Here is a 12166-nt window from a genome sequence, read left to right as displayed (position 1 = left end):
AGAGTAGACTGTCTGAAGGGCTGAAGTCTTAGGTAGACCATATCATCGACCTCAAATGAGCTCTCAACACGCTATCAATCAGCATACAACTTCTACCGATACTATGCAATCTGGAGGTTATCCTTCAATGCCTTCAGAATATCCTGACACTGCTGAACCATTTCGCCAACCTGAGGTGCTCTAGTATCTTCAAACACCAAATCAGCAAAGCTAGGGGCCTCATAACCGTAAAGTGCCATGAAAGGTGACATCCTAATTGACATCTGATAAGTGGTATTCACCAAGATGTAGCCATCTTACCCAGGCCTTCTGTTGTTCTGAAATGTAGTTCCTCACGTAACCCTCCGACTACTTATTTACTATCCCTGTTTGTCCATCTGTCTGGGGATGGTAACTCATGCTTGGGGTTAGCACAGTACCACATAATCTGAAAATCTCTTGCCAGAAGGAGCTTAGGAACTTGTTGTCCCTATCACTCACAATATTTTTAGGCAGCCCTTGTAGCCTAAACACCTCATGGAAGAACATATCAGCAACCTGAGCTGCTGTAAACGAGCTAGTGATGGCAAAAACAAGAGCAAATTTTGTCAATCTATCCACCACCACATAGATACAATCCTTCCCACTAGCCTTTGGCAACCCAGTGATGAAATCCATAGAGACACTTTCCTATTTTTGACTGGGAATTTGCAGTGGTTGCAATAAACCAGCGAGTGTTGTGTGTTTGTCCTTGTTCTTCTGACAAGTTTGGCATTCCCTAACGTACTTCAAGACATCTCTCTTCAACCCTTTCCAAGAGAATCTCTCTCGGATCTGCTTGTAAGTCTTGAAAAAACCTTGGTGTCCAGCAAGGGGAATGTCGTGAAAAGTCTGCAATACCTTCTTCAATTTCGATTTCGGTAGAAGAAGGATCCTTCCCTTATACAAAATCAATCCATCAACCAAACTGTACTTTTCATCATGAAAAGTGCCTTCAACAATGCTGGTTGCAAATTGATTTTTGGCATAATCAGCAAGCAATAGGTCCCTCCAATCAGTAGTAAGATCACATATAGTTCTTAGATGGGGCCTCCGTGAAAGGGCATCTGCCACTATGTTGTTTTTCCCTTTCACATACTCGGTGTCGAAGTCATAAGCCTGAAGCTTACGAACCCACTTCTGCTGCTTTTCATTCAAATCTTTCTGGTGCATGAAATGCTTAAGACTGTTATGATCAGTCTTAACAACGAACCTACTTCCCACCAGGTACTGCCTAAATTTTGCAAGGGCATGAATTGTGGCAAGCATATCCTTGTCATTGATTGAATATAGTGTTTCAGGCCCTCTCAGCTTTCTACTTTCAAAGACAATAGGGTGCTTGTTTTGCATAAGAACTGCACTTATTGGTCTAATATTGCCTAAGGGAGCTGGTAAGTATGATGGAAAGTTACCTTTGAAATGTTTCTCTTGTAATCAGCTAGGACATTTTGCTTCTAGGTGTCCTAAAAGAATGTTTAGGTATGATAAGCATTATAGATATGAGAAGCATGATAAGTTCTACAAGTCCTACTGGAAGTACAAAAATCAGAAGGGATGCTATTATGCTGCCGATGAAGGTGTGACAAACGAGGAATCAGACAATGGGAATTCTAGAGATGAATTTATATTTATTGCTATTAAAGAGGATAATCCGGTACTAGTGAATCTATAATGTCCCCTTTTTAGTTCGTTCCTATTCCTAAGTGATTAGCCTATCATTCTAACCCTCGTAGGCTAATGAGGATGGCTAGAGGGTCTTTTCAGGGTTGTGTCATCTCCAGTGCTCAGAGTTTTATAGATTTTGGTCTTCGTTCGACTTCATTTGGACTCTGTTTGCTCTACTTACTCTTTATAGTAAGTCAGAAGTATTAGAGATGGATCCTTTCTATTTTTAGTAAGGCAGTTGCACTCAGAGGATTGAATGGTTAACTTCCGAGTGCAAACAAATTTGAGAAATAATGTTTATTTGGGGTGTTATGATTATTTAATTATTAATAAAGTGAACACTTTATCAATAATTAATTATAATAAGGCATTTAATGTTATATTATAAAGTTATTAATATTTCATAAAGAAGGGGTTTTTGCATCATTAAAAAGGGGCCAATTGATTATTTAAGTGATGTGCCTACGCCAAAGGGGTGAATTTAAGTTATAATGCCAACATTAAAAAAGTTTAATGAGTTTTAAAAGTGCTTTTCTGGAGAACTTCGACCCCCTCTTGGAGAGATATAAATATACATTGAAGAAGCCAATAAACTCATGATTGAGCCTTTGTTATTCTTCTTTCTTGAGCTGTGGGAAGAAACCAAGGGTATCCAACACTTCTAGCATTGGAGAACGTAACCTCTTCAGTGTTTAGCAATCTTGAGGCTATGAAATTATCAGTTGAATCATTGCTTGATTGTGGGCTTCATCCAGGAGTCCAATTTGTGCTAACAGGTGGAAGATTTCATCTAGGGTTTGAAGGTTTGGAAGGTATATCTACAGCAGACCTAGAGATTCATATTGGCTGCCATCATACATCAGGAAATCAAGTATTTAATTGGCAGATTATACACAGCTATAGAAGGGATGTGTTTAATTGGCAGATTATATACATTGTAGAGTGGAGACCATCATTTGCAGCAGGGATTTTACATACCAGGTTCTCTAATTTTTCTGTCATAAATTCTGGGAATTGCATGCTATATCTTTGTAACTATTTGGCGTGAGAATAATTAATAAAAGACTTCATCATGCTACTACCATATAATTTCTAGTTTGCATGCTAAGTGTTTGCTAAAATGCCAATGGTGATATAGATGCATGTTCATCATCAATTCATTAAAATCAGTTGTATATCAGCATTATGCTTGAGTTGCATCTAAAGAAAGAGATACAAGGTTGCATGCCACATGTTTGTCTAAATGCCTATTGGCTGTAAGTGTCTTTTGTTGTACCTTCATGTTGGGATGAATAGATGCATGCCAAGTGTTTGATAATTTGTCAAGTAGCTGAAGTTAATATTTTCAGTCATTTATATGCATGTGAAAAGTCATAAAAACAGCTGGCATATCATTTCTATGTCATTGTTAGTCAATTTTGCATTGCTAGAAGCATTCAAAAACATCAAGTGCAGCATACAAGACCAAAACAATACAAACAAAAACTCATAACAGCAAGTTCGGGTATTGTCTGCAAAGTGTTTGACAATATTCCTTGAGCCTCAAATCAGCAAATTTGGATCAGAGTTAGCAAGGGATCTTACAAAATCTTACAAGCTGCAATGTTGAGCAGAAAGCTTTGGCTACTAAGATTGAAGAGAAAGATGAATGGGTAATTGACAGCAGTTGTTCATATTTTATAACAGGTGATAAAAGTAAATTTATGAATATGGAAAGGTATGATGGTGGTATAGTAAGATCTGGAGATGATAAAACTTGTGTGATTCGTGGTAGAGGTTCTATATCTTTTGATGGTAAGAATAATACTAATGATGTCTTATATGTTGAAGGTTTAAAGCATAATATTTTGAGTGTTGGACCAAAGGGTGACAAGGGATATGATTTACAATTCAAGAATGGTAAATGCAAGATTCTGAATGCCTTCGGTGTAGAGATTGCAACAAGGACTAAAACTAAAGGTAATATCTTTCACTTGAATGCCAGTGAGAAAAGTTGTTTGATTGCTTAGATAGATGAAAGTTGGTTGTGGCATAGGAGGATGTGTCATGTTAAAAATTGATTGTATGATAAGGATAAGTTCTACTCAAGTTGTTAGAGATTTGCCTAAGATTGTCAAGCCTTCTAATCCGGTATGTAAAGAATATCAGTTGGAAAAGCAAACAAGAACATCATTTAAAAGCAAGTTGTATACATCTAATGGACTGTTAGATCTTGTGCATACTTGTGTGGTCCTACAAGAGTGAGAAGCATGCAGTGTGATAGGTATTTCATGTTGCTGATTGATGACTATTCTAGAATGATGTGGGTGACTTTTCTAAGGGAGAAATCAGAAGCATTGGAGAAATTCAAGATATTCAAAGCAAAGATGGAGACTGAGACATGGTTGAAGTTGAAGTGTCTGAGATCTGACAGAGGAGGGGAATTCGCGTCCAGTTAGTTTGATACATTCTGTGAGAGGAATGGAATTAGAAGACAACTATCTGCTCCTAGGACCCCTCAGTAGAATGGAGTTGTTGAAAGAAGAACAGAACAATCTTGGATGCTACTAGAACAATGCTGGTTGAAGGAAATGTTGCGCAAACCTTTTGGAAGGAAGTTGTTAGCACTATTGTTTACACATTCAACCGAGTGCATATAAAAGGTGATTCTGGTAAGACTCCTTATGAGATATGGTTTGGTCATGTTCCTACAGTTAGATATTTCAGAGCTTTTGGAAGCAAATGTTATATCAAAAGAGATGAGGATATAAGGAAGTTTGATGCAAGATGTGATGAAGGAATCTTCTTGGGATATTCTACTAAGAACAAGGCCTACCAGTGTTACAATAAGAGGTTGAAGAAAATAGTGAAAAGTGCAAATGTGAAGGTTGATGAATGTTTTGGAAAGCAGATCAAAGCATGCGGATATGAGATTGATGAATAGGATATTGTTTCTAAGCCTACACAGACTGAGATCTTGAAGCAGATTAATCCGGTAGAGACAGTTAATCTGCATATTGCTATTGTCGGTGAAGAAGTTCAAGAGCCTGAGAATCAGAATAATCCGAAAACTCTGAGGTATGTGAAATTGAATCATTATGAGAATCATATTATTGGTGATAAGAACAAAGGTGTGATGACTAGGAGAAGACTTCCTGCTGAAGAGATATGCCTGATTTCTAGGATTGAACCTAAAGATGTTCCTGAAGCATGTAAGGATGAGAATTGGATAAAAGCTATGGAGGAAGAGTTGAATCAGATTGAGAAGAATAACACTTGGGAGCTTGTTTCAAGACCTAAAGACAAAAATGTGATTGCCACTAAATGGGTGTTCTGGAATAAACTGAATGAAGCTAGTGAAGTGGTATGAAACAAAGCTATATTGGTATGCAAAGGATGCTCTCAGATGGAAGGTATTGATTATGAAGAAACTTTTGCTCTTGTAGCTAGAATTGAAGTTGTTAGATTGTTGCTTGCATATGTTGCTTACAAGAATTTCAAGGTTTATCAGATGGATGTCAAGTTAGCCTTTTTGAATGGTGATCTTGAGGAGGAAGTCTACATTGAGCAACCGAAAGGATTTTCTTTATCAGATGAAAGAGACATGGTATGCAGATTGAAGAAATCACTGTATGGATTGAAGCAAACCCCTAGAGCCCGGTATGCAAGATTAGATAAGTATTTGATGAAGTTGGGATTTTGTAAAGGTACTGCTAACAGTAACTTATACTTTAAGGTTATGAATGATAACATTTTGATTGTTGAAATATTTGTGGATGATATTATTCTTGGAGGAGATGATGATTTGAGTAAGAAGTTTGTTGATGATATGCAAAAGGAATTTGAGATGTCTATGATAGGTGAGATGAAATTCTTCTTAGGATTGCAGATTACTCAGACCGATAAAGGTATTTTTATTTCTCAATCTAAGTATGTGAAGGAACTGTTGAAGAAATTTGGGCTAGCTGATTCTAAACCTATTGGAACCCCTATGGTGACTATATGTAAGTTGTCTAAGAATGATGAATCTAAGAAAGTGAATCAGACCTTGTACAGATCTATGGTTGGTGGACTGTTGTACCTGACTCAGACTAGATTGGATATTATAAATGTTGTGTCTTTGTGCCAGATTTCAAGTTGATCCTAAAGAGACTCATGTTACTGCTGTGAAGAGGATTTTTCAGATATTTGAAGGGAATTGTTCATTATGGACTGTGGTATCCAAAGAATGATGATTTTATGCTATGTGCCTATACTGACGTTGATTGGGCAAGTGATGTAGATGACCAGAAGAGCACTACCGGTGGAGCTTTCTTTTTGGGGAAGAAGTTGGTTTCATGGGCGAGCAAGAAACAAGATGCTAAATCTCTATCTACTGCTGAAGCTGAATACATTGCTGCTGCTACAAACTGTACTCAGGTAGTTTGGATGAAATAGATGCTGAAAGACGTTAGAGTTGTGTATGATGAGCCTACTATTTTTTACTGTGACAATTCAAGTGCTATTAACATTTCCAAGAATCTGGTACTACACTCTAAAACGAAGCATATATCAATTAAGTATCATTTTTTTAGGGAGAAAGTTAGTGATGAAGAAGTAAAACTGAAGTTTGTATCTACAAAAGATCAGATTGCAGATATTTTCACTAAGCCTTTGCCTGTAGATACATTTGTGTATTTGAGAGACAAGTTAGGGGTCTCTGCCCCTCTTGATGAGAACTAGGTGCATTGAGATGCATCAATCTGGTGGACTTCATAGCCTTATCTTCCTATCTGGGTTGATGAGTTGATGTTGCTACTCAGCCGGAGTAGTTAGTGTGTTCTTCAAAGCTATGATTATGTTGTTTGGGGGAAAGAAGCTTGATACGTTTATATCTTTGGCATTGCTGTCAAAGGGGGAGAGAAGCATGTGAAAAATTGCCTTATCTTTGGAGCTTTGTGTGCATGATCTTAGGGGGAGCCTGTTGGAGTTTGCTGGTGTTGATTTATTCCTTTGCATTGATTGTTTTTCACATTCATATGTTGCCATCAATGCCAAAGGGGGAGATTGTTGGATATTGTTGCTGCTAGGATACATTGTTGTCATTGATGTCAACATATTCCTATGTTTTGGTGTTGCAGAGAATTGTTTTGGAATGATATGTGAGCTTAACTTCAAATTGTTATGCGTCCATTGTTTATGCATTGACTTGAATGGTGAGCAATGTTTGATGGTAATGATTTGAACATCTTGAAATATCCTTAGAAGATTGCACTGAGCTTGTGTCAAATTGTTCAAGTTGATGGCGAGACCTCACTCGGTAGGATTCCATGTCATGTCCCCTAGTAAATAATAAATAATTATTAAAAGCATAAAGGTATTAATTACTTTATATTAAGTGCTCATTCGCTGATATAAACTAATTAATATTCACAATAGTTAATCTCTACTATTATTAATGAATACGGGAATTCTTACGGGAATTCTCAAACCGAGTGGATATAAAAGATGGACATCCGGGAGGAAGAGAATGGGAAAAGATATACGAAGTTTGAAGTGAAGATTGGTTTCTCAGTGAGACATCAAGCGTTTGAAGGGGATTCCTTTCGCCTGTGGCACGGGCCTAATGGAATTGTGAAACAATGCAAAGTTTACAGCTTGTGGGTTGTTGAAATCGTTGACACCTATATTATTCATACAAATCAGAGATAGAACACCAGAAGCATCCGCATGAAGATTACCAGGCACGAAACTCACATCCTACCTATCGCATAAGGAAACCCGATATCGGGTAAGGAATGAATACAAGCAGTTTTGTTGTTTCACGCTAAAGACGGTGGTGACATCGAAAGTATTTCCGTCTGGTCTGGTATTCATGAAGAGCAGGGAATGAGCAGAAGTGACATCAATATTGGTTCGACAGAGGTAACTGCGGAAGTGTAGCAGAGTGGGATTGTTGGGGGTGACCACGTCCAGTTAACACGGGAGTCTCCTACCAACTCGATATCGGGTTTAATATTGTGCAATCTATATTCTCATAGAGATTGTTGTGCCATGATATTATAAATGTATTAATCTAGTAGAACTGCGGAGGAGTGTTCGAGACGAACTATTGTTCCATGAGGTAGAGAATAGATAGTCACGTGGCTGGCATCCACTGCAACTTCAACAGGTGCACCATGATTTTTTTAAGATATTGAATGCTATGAATTGTTGTTTAATAATTGCTATAAACCTGAAATAAATTAGAGCACAATATGGGTTATATTTTCAGAACTACATTTATGGGCTGTAATGTTCAAACTGGTAAACGATTACTAAATAAACTAGAAGGGAACATCTAACTGCAGTCAGTCATAGTCAGGAATTTTACAGTGGTATCAGAGCTCTAAATCCTACCAGCCTATAGGGTATTTTCAGGAAAATTTAATGCACATTTTTCAGAAAAATTTAATGCACAGTTGAGTACGCACCAAGGAAATTATAATTTCTGAAGTACTAGGGCCTGTCAAAATAGATTTACAAACTCTCCTTTAGCATAGAGTAGTACGTCTATTCCATTTGAAATTGAGGATAGCCACACAGAAACTGACGAAGAAATTATCTTTGAAACCAACATGGGAGACCCAGATAACAATAGGGATCTGTTGGCTGCATTAATCAGAAGTCAGCAAGATATGCAAGATAATGTTAATAGAATGACCAATTTGATGACCCAGTTTATGGCCAATAATATAAATCAGCACCAAAATAATGGAAGGCAGAATAATCAACATCAAAATAATGGGGGAAATAATGGGGGTAGAGATGAACAGTCAGTTAATAATCAGCCAGAAAGAACAGGAACATCTAGACCATTTATGCCCACATTTACTGCTAGAAACCAGCCACCTAAAAATGAACCAACAATAAGAGAAATACAGGCATAAATACATCAGGATTGGTTAGATTCCGGTGAAGAATTCCGATCAACAATGACATTTAGAGAATATTTAGATGTCAGAATGAAACATAGGCCAAGAGGACAGTGAGGAAATAACAGTGAATTACAAAGAAAAATTGGAAAAATGTCCATTCCTTATTTTGATGGTTCAGGTAAGACAACTGCTCGGGCTTGGGTGCAAAAATTAGATACATACTTCCAATTAAATCCTATGTTGGAAGAAGAGGCAATTAAATATAGTGCGTTACATCTTGACGGTGTAGCACATGAATGGTGGCATCACGGACAAATAACCTTAGGTCATAATTTGATAGGCACTTATGTTGAGTTCACCAAGAAACTTATTGATAGGTTTGATTCTAAAGATCCTAAATTACATCTTAAAGATTTGGCTCAACTTAAGCAAACCGGAACTATTGAACAATATATATCTGAATTTGAAAAATTGGCTGTCTTAGTTACTGAAATATCTGAAAGACACAAGATTGTGATATTTATAGATGGATTGTCTGATTCCCTCAAAGGGTGGGTTAAATCCTTAAACCCCTCTACTTTACAAACAGCTGTCAAAAGAGCAAGAGAATTATAACCATCTTCAAAAGAAATTTTTTTTAACAAAGGACCACCTCCTAAACCGGAAAAAGACAAACAACCTTTCAACAAAGATGATTTCCCTAAAAACAAGCTAGATAAAGAGGAAAGGGAAGAACTCAGAAGGAAAAAACTATGTTTCGGTTGTAGAGAAGCATGGCAGCCTGGACACAGATGTTTAGGGAAAGGGAAAATTCATTATATTGAGGTTATGTCTGACAATGAGGATGATGAGAATGTTGATCCTAACACAGAACGAGCACCACAGAACACTGAATCGGAAACAAGTACCAAACAAAGAGGAGTAATAGCATCCATGACAGGAACCCCACATTATAATATTTTCAGAGTTAGAGGAGTTTTGAATGGACAATGTGTAATTGTTATGCTTGATAGTGGTTCTACACATAATTTTATAGATGCAACACTTGTGGAAAAACGCGGGTTGCATACTGAAAAACATGAAGGATTTGATGTTAGAGTAGCAGGTGGAACTAATTTGTCTAGCACTCATAAAGTTCCTAAATTGAATATTACTCTTGGCAATTACACTGTTACTGATGATTTCTACGTAATTGGTTTGGCTGACACTAATGTTGTCTTGGGCATATAGTGGATGGAAACATTAGATGAATATACACAGAGCTTTAAAACAATGGAATTTTCTTTTAAAATTGATGATAAGAAGGTAGTCCTTCGGGGTATGTCTAACAGTGGGCCCAGGATCATCAATGCAAAAAGAATGGAAGCTATTTTCAGACATGGAGATGTGGCATGGTCAGCACAATGTTTATTCTCCAACAAGGTATCAGGTTTTGAATCTAAATCCTATCAAGCTGATTTGTTAACAGTATTAGATTCACATCATTTGGTTTTTAATGATATTCCTCCAGGAGTTCCACCTAATAGAGGTTTTGAACATACTATTGAATTAGAAGAAGGTGCTAAACCAGTGATTACTACTCCTTATAGACACCCTAAAACATTCAGGGATGAAATAGAAAAAGCAATTAAGGAATTATTGGATATGGGGCACATCAGACCTAGTTCTAGTCCTTTTGCATCCTCTGTAGTGTTGGTCAAAAAGAAGGATGGAACTCTTCGAATGTGTATTGATTACAGAGCTCCTTACAAAAAAACAATAAAAAATAGGTATCCAATTCCTCGAATTTATGAATTGTTAGATGAATTGCATGGTGCTATCTATTTTTCTAAAATTGATTTGAGATCAGGGTATCATCAGATTAAGTTAAGAGAACAAGACATTCATAAAACTGCTTTCCGTTGTCATTATGGCCATTATGAATTCTTGGTTATGCTGTTTGGTCTAACAAATGCTCCGGCAACATTTCAGTTCTGTATGAATCATATCCTTAACAAACAGTTAAGGAAATTTTTGCTAGTATTCTTTGATGATATATTGATTTATAGCAAAACGTGGGAAGAGCATTTGAAACATATTGACACAATTCTTGGAATTATGGAACACAATCATTGTATGCGAAGGCATCTAAATGTGAATTTGGAATGACTGAAATTTTGTATTTAGGGCATATGATCAGTGCAACAGGCAGGTCCATCAAGAGAAGATAAGAGCTATTTTGGAGTGGCCACCACCACGGAACCCTATAGAGTTAAGGGGATTCTTTGGCTTATGTAGTTATTACAAGAGATTTGTCAAAGGTTTTTCACAGCTTGGGGCACCCTTGACAGATCTTACCAAAAAGGGGGCATTCAGATGGACTGAGGAAGTTCAACAGGTATTTGAGAAACTCAAAGAGGTAATGAGTTCTTGCCCAGTACTTGCTCTTCCAGATTTTAATCAGCCTTTTGTGTTGGAATGTGATGCTTCTGGTGATGGAATAGGGGCAGTTTTAATGCAAAACAAACATCCTATAGTTTATGAAAGCAGGAAACTTAATAAACTTGAGAAATTATATTCCATCTATGATAAAGAAATGTTGGCTATCATGCATGCATTGACAAAATTTAGACAATATTTGGTTGGTAGCAAATTTGTGGTGAAAACTGACCATAACAGTCTGAGATATTTCTTGGGACAAAAAGATTTGAATGACAGGCAACAAAAGTGGATTAGTAAAATTCAAGCTTATGACTTTGAGATTGAATATGTAAAAGGTATCTAGAAGGCCTGAAATCAATGCTCTATCTGTTGTAACCGCTGATTGGAAATCTTTATTGTTTGTCGAGTATTCAAAGGATTCTTTTGCATGTGATTTGATGGATGGTAATATACAGGATGATAAATATAAAATTGTTAATGATGTTATCTATTACAAGGACATGATTTATTTAACTCTAGGATCGAAGTTAAAGGAAAAATTCCTTCAATCTATGCATGACATTCCTCTAGCAGGGCATCCAGGATACTTCAAAACGTATCGTCAGGTAAGAGAAAGGTTCACTTGGAAAGACTTAAAAAACGATGTCCTACGCTATGTCATGGAATGCACCACCTGCCAGCAAAATAAAGCAGAACAAACATATCTTGCCAGTTTACTACAGCCACTACCTATACCAGATCAGAAATGGGAAAGTATATCCATGGATTTCATCACAAGTTTACCGAAATCCCAAGGTAAAGATTGTATATTTGTGGTGGTTGATAGATTAACTAAATTTGCACACTTTTTTGCTATCACAACAGAATTTACAGCAGTCTAGGTTGCAAAGTTATTCTTCAGAGAGGTGTTCTGGTTACATGGTTTACCAAAGACTATAATCAATGATAGAGATAGCAGATTTTTGAGCATATTTTGGGGGGAGCTTTTCAAGTTGACAGGTACAGAATTGAATCATAGCACCAGTTATCATCCGCAAACCGATGGACAAACAGAAATAGTGAATAAGTGGATTGAAGGTTATCTTCGTAATTATGTAGTCAGTCATCAAAAGGCTTGGGTTCGTTGGTTATATCTAGGTGAATATTGTTATAATACTACTTTTCATATGTCAATTGGTATGTCTCCT

The sequence above is a fragment of the Cryptomeria japonica genome, chromosome 1 (genome assembly GCF_030272615.1).
Source record: "Cryptomeria japonica chromosome 1, Sugi_1.0, whole genome shotgun sequence".
In the NCBI taxonomy this organism is placed as follows: domain Eukaryota; kingdom Viridiplantae; phylum Streptophyta; class Pinopsida; order Cupressales; family Cupressaceae; genus Cryptomeria; species Cryptomeria japonica.
The sequence above is the reverse complement of the archived record's forward strand: the minus strand, read 5'-3'. Positions refer to the sequence as shown.